The sequence below is a fragment of the Solea senegalensis genome, linkage group LG5 (genome assembly GCF_019176455.1).
Source record: "Solea senegalensis isolate Sse05_10M linkage group LG5, IFAPA_SoseM_1, whole genome shotgun sequence".
Lineage (NCBI taxonomy): Eukaryota > Metazoa > Chordata > Actinopteri > Pleuronectiformes > Soleidae > Solea > Solea senegalensis.
The window spans coordinates 13,633,208-13,643,018 of NC_058025.1; positions in this window are offsets into that span (position 1 = coordinate 13,633,208).

Sequence of the window (9,811 nt, forward strand, 5' to 3'; positions counted from 1 at the left end):
AACCTGTCGACACCACTTCCGGACTACAACACGGAAGTACCGCTGGTTTAGCGGAAAAGGAATCCCTCAGCAATAAAAGGTTCTTTTTTTTTCCACTTAACTTTATTAGCAGTACGTTTGTAAACTTTAAGTAAAGACATACGTTTGTGTGTGTATGTGTTTACTACAAACGTATGACTGTGAATTTAATTATTTACTACGCAAAAAGGGAAGGAGACAAAAGTGTATTACACAGTCACATAATTCAAATTTAATTCAAAACGAATTATTTGCAGCTAACTTAAAGGGGATTTCGAAGACATCTGGCACACAGACATGTCACATTGGCAAACATCACGAAGCTTGCCTTTCGTCAAGGAAATAAATGTTTTGCATTCTGAAAAGATAACTGTATTGCCATGCAGTGGAGTGATATGTATTAACTAAAAGTCACAACTGTCAATGATTTCTGGTAATTATGTTTCCTCTTTTTCCCATTGTCTGTTTTCTCTGGTTCTTTGCTGTCTTTTAGTGCCTTTCATTTCGCTTGTATGTTTAACGTGCCTTTGTTTCGTATACAGTTCAGTTACCTTCATGATCGTTATGAACACTGTGGAGGAAAGGAAATATGCATGATCTGTATTTATAGTTTTTAAAATGCACTTTTCTAGTCTCAATGACAACTCAAAGCAGCTTTACACTACAGTTTTTCCATTCACCCGTTCACACTCATATATACAGTGCATCTATGTGAACCACTTTTTCCATCACACATCTGTCATACTCATTCACACGCTCCCCACTCTACCACTGAGCCAATATCCCTGATATACATGGCTCATAACTCAACCACAAATAAACGGCTGGATTTTGGTGTAGTGGTATAGTTTCTTGTTATGTAAAAGAAAGGTTATTGCATTCAACACTGACCCGTAAGATATGGGACTACATTCATGCTACATTCTCACTCATGTTAAATAAAAGGCAACCCATATGGAAATAATTGGTTGGTCTGAAGAGTACATTTTCAGGCTCTTTTGAACTGCTGTGTTGGTGCATTTTAGTGAATGTGGAGCCAGAGCGTGCCAAACGTTTTTCATCCACACTAACATTAATTGTTTTTAAATGCCTCCATGGCCTGGCTCCAGATTGCATTTTAGACCTTTTAAACCCAGCCTTTTCTTAGTGGCCCAGCCAGTGGTCCCACCAGAAACACTGAGAAAAACACATTTTACTGTCCCTCAACGATTCCTACATAAATTCATGCAGTAGTACTGACCATTAATGCAGCACTCATGAAGCCCGAAAGAAAATAAACAACATCGCTTATGGCTGTGTAAGACACATCGGCGAGTATCTTGAGATCCTCGGGCACCAGCATTGTGTGAACTTCCTCTTCTTCTCTCTGCCATGACTTTGCGGTCACTCCCGATCAATATATATTAATCTGGGGGCGTTTATCTCACTATTTATGGTCAAGTAGAGTGGTTACCTGAAGCTCACAAAAGCAGTGGCTACAAATCAACCAAATACAGTTAAGTCAGAGGAGGTCAGCTGAGTCTCTAATGTGTCCTGAGGACAACCACATGTGTCCTCAAACTACTTCTGACTGTGGTTTCTGTGAGGATGGATTCAAGTTGTGTATACTTAAGTGGATCATTAAGGCCAGATGTTAATACACGGTCTGAATTTTTACTAGAAAGTCTATTCCAATTTATCCATCTGCTTGGTTTCTTGCAACAGTTGTACGTATTAGGATTTCAATTGCACTTTTCTGTTTGCTTTATTAATGTGTTATTTTACTGAATGTTGGGTTTTATACTGTATTTTTCTCAGTGTCTATATCCTTCTATTGTTTTGAAATGAGATTAGTTATTATGATTGTATTTTATTCTAATTTGTGCTCATGAGGTACAGGAATCTGTGGAGAAATAATAATGAAATTCTTGATGTACAGACAGACTCTTTCCTTGCAAGGATTCAGTTAGCCTGGACTTCAGCACAGTCTCACATGCTTGAGCAATTGTCACATACCAGACGTATATGCAGAGGCACATATTGGATCTTGTGGCTGGGAGAGGCCGGGCCTGAGCCAAATCCTGCCCAGTTACCATGGAGCTGCTGCAAAATATTATGGAGACATATGTTACAGGGGTACGTGTTGTTATATAGTCTGTCGTGGTTTCGTTCACTTTGAGTTCTTTTCAGCCTCGTCTGGAGATGGAGAAAAACAGAGTCGATTTGAATGTAAACACATTGTTTGTAGAGAACATGTTGATTCTTAACTGAGCATGGTTACTTTACTTTACTTTTACCTTTTATATACACTCATCAGCCACTTTTTTAGGTACACCTGTCTAGCTGCATGTTAATGAAAATATCTAATCCAGCAACTCTGCACGTATGCATGTAGACATAATCAAGGCGAGTTTAAAGTGAGCATGAGAATGAGGAAGGAAGGGGATTTAAGTGACGATGATTTTTTTTTCAGAAACTGCTGATCTACTGGCACGTTCTCGCACAACCATCTCGAGAGTTCTCTGGGAGAAAATGCCTTGTTGAGTCCAGAGAAAGAAGGCAACTGGTCTTCTGTTCTTGACAATGTCTCGCCTCTCATCCAAAAGGCTGCTTCAGTCCTGATTTTGGCCAAAAATTCAATTGAGTGTTGCACACTTCACTTTTCCTCCACGAGATGTCAGTGCAGTGCTGGGTTTAGAAGACCACTGTACCTTCAAACGCTACTCTTGATAGAGTTCTGTTTTTTCTTTTTTTTATCTTGAGACTCAAAAATGATATTTATGCAAACTCATGCACACACACTTATAAACTAACATTTAAATAATGTGTAGCTGATTTGTGTGTATTTGAGACTCAGTCAAACCTTCAAAATCTATCACGAGACGATATGGATATACTTCAGTAGCTTTGATGTTGTGGCTGATGAATGTATATATGAACTGTGTAACTAAACATTGTTTAAAAAAAAATTACAGATCAAACACACATTTCAAATATAATACGTTATAAGTTACATATACAAATATCTTGGGCTGAATTTGAGGGACAGTCTGCTCACAACAATGTTTCTAGCCATAAAAACATTCATCTTGTGTTCGGTCTGTTAATTACCTCCAACAGTTACAGTATATTTTCATATATGAGTCCGTCCGTCTGTCTGTCTGTCTGTCTGTCTGTCTGCCGCAGGTTTTCTCCAAACCCACTGAACGATTTGCAATGAGATGTTGTGGAGAGGTGGGGGATGACCCAAGAAGGAAGCCATAAAGTTTGAAAACTGTTTGGGTACAACTACAAGCACTTCCTGCACTCACATATTTTAAGGTGCACCTTGGATGAGATACATATGGATACAAATTTAGGGAAAACAAGACATTATCTTCTTCATATATGACAATGCACCAAATAAATGGAACAAATTCCACGTTATATTGCAACTTGGCAGAATTGGATCCTGTTGCTTTATATTTCAGCATCTGCCACATTCTGCTTATTTAAGACATTATTGCCATTTTATTACTTCAAATGTGAGATTCTTGTCTGTTTTGTAGACTAAATTGTAAATTGTGTCGTCTGCTCTGTAGTAATTGATTTATTATAAATGTATTGTAATTACTTATTACTCATTGAAAGCATTTTACAAATGCATTTGTTGTTGCTATGCTCATTATGCTTTTTTCAAACTGCATTTTTTTATTTAAGAAATTTCTTGGGCATCATTGATTTTAAATCAGACAATTCAAGTATCATTGTGTGCGTACTACACCAGCTGCAGAGTTATACACAGCATCCATCCATCCATCTTCTACCACTTTATCCTCTCCATGAGGGTCATGGGGGGGCTGCTGGTGCCAATCCCAGCTGACACAGGGCGGAAGGCGGTGTACACCTTGGACAGGTCACCAGTCCATCACAAAGGCCACATATAGGGACAAACAACCACTCACACTCACACCTACGGTCAATTTAGCAGCAACAGCAAATATAGGACCGATAATTCACAGAATACGAACTACAGAATAAAATAAATATGGCACCTGTTATAAAACACAACAAAATTGTCAAATGAAAATACATCAAAAATGTGAAATAATAAATGAATTGACCATTTCATTGCATTTTTATCATACTTTCTTCTCAAAAATGTGACAAATACCACACTTTAAGCACTTTCGAGTTTAGTATATGTAGCATAGTTTCACTGTAATCTTTTAAAAACAATTTTTTTGTAAAACTACACAGCTCTGATAGTGAAGCACTTCACTCTTGTGTTTCAGGGGAACTGATGATTCTGAGAGAAAAAAAAAACTGGATGACTTATGAGCTGTGACGCCTTGTATGGAATAGTAAATACCTCCCGGTCCCGTGTGTTTGGTCGTGACACTCTTGAGGTGGAAATTCCCCCAAACCAGATTCAGGTTACCGCGGAAGTTTTTTTGTTTTGTTTTGTTTCTCCGCCACCATTGTACATCTCGGTCTCCATATAGGAAAATAACAATGTCATTTTCTGTGACTCCATAAGACACTTTGCAGATGCATCTCTGAATAGCTTTGATTGTCACAGAAATGTTGCACATGCTGAGACGCCACTCAGAAGTGGTTTTAAGTGGCAAGTGTGCGCGGATGGGTTGCACAGCCTTTTCCGAGCCTGTGCTTCATTAAACTGAGGTCGCGTTTCAAAAGGCGAGGAGGGTGTCCACTCTAAGAAGTGAAGCGAGGGGGGGGGGGTGAAAGTGAGGCCCAGATGAATCATAGAAGAGGAGAAGGAAATTGTTCTTCGATTACTGGGTTGTGGCGAGAATGACAGGGCTGTGAGTCAGTGGAAGACGGAAGTAAGTGGAAGTGAGTCAGTGGGCGCCTGGTCTTGAAGTGATCTGATGCTGGTTTAAGGGTCCGGATCAAGAGAAATATTTCTCATTCCTTTCCACCCCACAAATGTACCTTTGACTGCTCTCTGTGAATGTGTTGACTGTCCTTTGACTGGCAAACAAAAGAGGCATGCGATAAATGGTGGGTTTCCACAATTCTCTTTTGATATATTTTGGATTTCCCGCCAAAATAAGATGAACGTAAACACAGAAAAACCAAAGCAAAAGTCTTGACACGTTGCATAAACATTTTTACTCGTAAGAAAGGAGAATATGTTGATGTAATTAAAAACCAAGTGCAATGGAAACAGATTAAGTGAATGAAGGATGACGCTTATAAACCATGTGAGTGAAACCTCATTCCAGCTTCTGCGATTCACTGCACTGGACAAATGGGAGAAATGACAGAGGAATGTGGAGCCTGATGGCAAACATTCCTCCACTTAGTGCAAGAAGCAAATATTACTACAATAACAGATGAAATCAAGAGCTACTGGCATTCTTTATCTACATTATTAACCTTCTTTCAGTCTAATCTGACCCATTTTATCACTTTCCCTTCTTTCCTTTTATTGTCTCAAGTATTTGAGCAAATACAATCGTTGGTCACCACTTTCATACATTGTTTTCGTGACCCCCCCATAGGGAATAAATGGGTAAGGCTATATTATGTTAATCGAACAGATAAAACAACATTCCCATACGTTCATACACTCACCCACACATCCACTCCCACATGAACCATACTCTAGCTTATTGTTTCCCAAACTTGCTCAATGGGGACCCACTTTTTAAAGATGCTAAATATCATTCATGACCCAAACCTAATTAGTAATTGAGTCATTTCTGAGACATGTTTATGATGATTTAATTAAAACTTAATTTTATGTATGTTTTTTTTGAAACGTATACATGTAAATCTTCACTAAAAGGCTGGGCAAGTTTGTTGGGGGACCCGAATAAAAATGTCAAACATTGTTATTCCTACATACATACAACTTCACTACTACAAACCCTCCCCAAATCTCCCTTTAATCCAGACACATTAGTTAAATTCATTTATACATTAAAAAGAACATAAACTCTCAAACACCTGTGTTATGGATGCCATACATTTTATTGTGCTGAATAAAACACAGTGGATATCTATAAAGACTTTGTTTAGCAAGCAAGCAAAAAAAAAAAATTGCAGTGAACACAAAGAGAGGAATATTAGGTGGATAGAGAAAAGTTAAAAGATAAAAGATAAAAGTTAGACACTGTAGACAAGGTACGATGATACACGAGGAGAGAGGCAGAGCAAGAGCTGGGTAATCTCTCCACTTAACCCCACAGCTACTACAACTACATTACATTGCATAAAGAAAGAAAGTAAGAAAATGCCTTTTCAAAGTGTAAATGTCCAGTCTTACCTTATGGTGACTGAGAGGCAGAGAAAAAAATAAACATTCTTAAAAAATGTATCCCCCACAAAAATAAACTATATATATATAAAATTTTAAGATGTTCTCCCTAAGCTCTCAGACACCTGAATTTTTTAAACAGTATTTCATTTTTTGAAGTTGAGGTATAAGTATAGGCCTTTCTGGAGGTAGTAGTGTGCATTTGATTGTACTAGAACATGATATCATGAAGAGAAAACCCACTTCATTAAGACTGAATGCTCATCAACAGTGGCTTCTATGGTCAACCTGCCCAGCTCTAGGGTTAATGACCCCTCCAGAGAACATTGGCTGTTCACATCTCGGAAGGACAAAAAAACCTGGAGCTTGTTGAGCCAAGTGGGCACCATTTAAACCTGGTATTATTGTGTGACCTGTATCTGGATATACTACCTGGCATGGATTGGATTGTGTTGTGATTGCAGTCAATTTCCTGGTGCATTAAAGAGGAGCTACACCCTGTTCACAAAGGATCACAGACATCCTTGTTGGTGTATGTTAATTCTCTAACAAAAGAACACAAAGAAGGCCCCTCACAGTGATACACAATGTTACTCACTGGTTTTCAAACTTCTGTCTTAAAGCCTTCTATTTAGTATTTTATTCAGTGCCCCCTGAAGACACCACCTGCAACCTTGCACCCATTGACCAGTCATTTACACGCCCTGTTGGACGCTTACATGACTCCCTGACATGTCAGAAAGTTTAAGTCAGCCAACATCAGGCTTGCGCAAAGTTAAAAAAGAGACGTGACTGGATCCAAGACTTGAGTCTTGTTTTTTTCTGATAGGCTATGAGGTCATTTAAAGTCCAAGCTGCACTTACAAGCCAGGGTTATCACTTCAGATACTGTGATGCACTTCTGTGCAGTATATGTTGTATTCAAACGGGCTTTTAAGGTTCGAGGTTGAACTTTCACCCCCAAGTTCGAAAGTCTACAGTCTATGAATAAAATGCATGTTCTGTGTATAGAGTGATTTTCCCTTCCTGACCTTGACTGTGACATTATAGGTGAGACTCTGAGGTCGTGTTGTGACCGCATGCTGAGTACAAACGGTGTCGCCACGTGTCTCACCTAACAAACACTCGTGGAATGTGTAGAACCAAAATTAATTTACTCTGCAGTGGCGGTGAATCTGGCCATAGCCTGGTTATAGTTGAGGCTTCCAGCATAATGTGCCTCAAGTGACCATCAGAGTGCCCTATTTTCCACCAGAAACACAGAGAGACTCAGTGGGTTCTGATTACCAGCTCCACTTCACCATCCATACAACACTGACAGATGGTCAGTCAGTCTCACCCACTACATACCAAAGAGGCCACACACTTCTGAAAACCATTGCATGGTCTGATGATACAGTCTTAAATGTTTTGGGGGCTCTACATGAAATTATCACGATATAACGAAAAGATAAACTGGGATTTACAGCACAATGACTAGAATGAAAGCGCCGGGAATCAATGCAAGTCAATAATGCCCTGCTGTGTGTGTGTGTGTGCCTGTGTGTGTGTTTTTAATATATAACAGCCATTACAGCTATTACACTGTGTGCGTCTTTGACTCAGCAGCATAAATACTGAAAGTATGTGACGGATTGTTTGGCACTCAAATCCGTATAATAGCTTTTGATGGAGACAGTTTTGCCAAAGTTGCGTTAGGGTTGTATGCCAGGAACAGTACAGAACAGAACAGAACAGAACAGAACAGAACAGAACAGAACTCTTCTTAAACAGCAGCCATAACCAGCTTGTGGCCTGTAATGCTAAGTGCAGGAATCAGCAGTGGGTACACAATTTCTTTTGAAAAAGACGGCACAGACCTCCTCCTGGCACCGATGAAACTACAATTACTCCGCAGAGATGACGAAGCTGTGTGTAATTATGGGAATTGTTGCAAAGCTTCAGCTGTGCAGCTTACGTCGGAACTGAGCACCTCTTTAGTATCATCAGAGGAGTTAGCATTGTTGGAGAGAGTCTCCCATTCGTGATTAAATAGTTACAGTAAATATGTAATATAGGTTTCAGCTGCAGTTTTTGTTGTGTGCTTCATTATGGTGCATTTACACAGACAATTAGTGCCAATTTTACAGAAGGAAAAACCAGGAGATGAGCATCCACATCTCGCCAACAAATGGTTGCCAACTACTGCAAGACAAATAAGAAGCCATGGCTTCAAACCCCAAGCCCAATATTTACATATTTCAATAATAGTAAGTTAGTAAGGAATAGAAAAGGAGAACAGGGGACAGAATACCCAAACACACAAGTAAATAAATATAGGAAAATAGCAACCATAAATGTAAAAATAAATAAATAAAGCAACTTGCCAGATCCTCGTAACCAGCAACTTTATCTTATAAAATGAGCTTTCCAATGAATACAATCTTTGATTCAACTTTGCAGCAATGGATGCAGAGAAACCCAAGTGTAATATAAATCTCTCTCTTTTGGGGAAAATTTAACCAGAATCTGATTGACTTTGGAGTTAAATATTATTAAATGAAATGTATTTGATTAAAAAAAGATGAATACCAATCTTAATACGAAATGTATATGTTGTTATACTATCAACATCGACTGTCTCTCCAACAGCTGCTACAGGTCTGTAATGACACGTCACTGACAGATGTATAAATAGCATTTCTGAATAGTTGTGGGTCCCATAAAAGGACTAGTGCCTCTACTGTGTGTGGTGTTTTATCTCAGCGGCACCTGCACCTTCCCACTGCGAGAGTCTTCTTTGTATCAAATGATTGTGAACAATGAGGAACAACAGACAGCCTTAAATGGAGACTGAAGAGACATTGATCATGCTAATGATCAAATCTCACAAATATGCACCTCCACATGAACAGGTGGTATTCATTAGTGTGATAGGAGCGATTTACAATGTTTTGTGCAGTAAAGAGAGGTCAGTGAATCTGACTTGGAACACTGTTACGAGCAAGAGCTTTGTTAAAAAAAAGTGTAAATGACCACTCAATGTCATGCTAGACATTCACCCATTAAGGCTCATATCACTTCCACATGTTTTTGTTTTTGTCCATCACACATCCTACTCATACACTGCTGGCGTGGGCCTGTGTACCCTCCAATTAATGGACAGCCTGATCCATAACTTCTCAGCAGTGTTGAAGTGTAACACTTCATTTTCAACATAACATTTAAATGTTCGATTTTGTTGGAAAGGATAAGGAGACTATCTGCAATCTCGTGTTTGCACAGTAAATCTTCCATAGCCATAGTGGTTGTACTGGCTTGAGTGTTATCATCAGTGTTGCCAGATCTCGCAAAAGAAACAAGCAACCGGGCCCATGAAAACAACGCCAAAACAAACGACTTCTCTCGCTCTCAAAATAAAAAAAACAATAAACACCAGCAAAATGTGCACAAGAGGGACTTAAATAAAGACTGTTGTACCAAGTACCTCTGATAATTAAACTTTGCACACACACACAAATATCATCCTGAAGCCACAAAGCATTATTCTTTTTTAATTGCTCATCT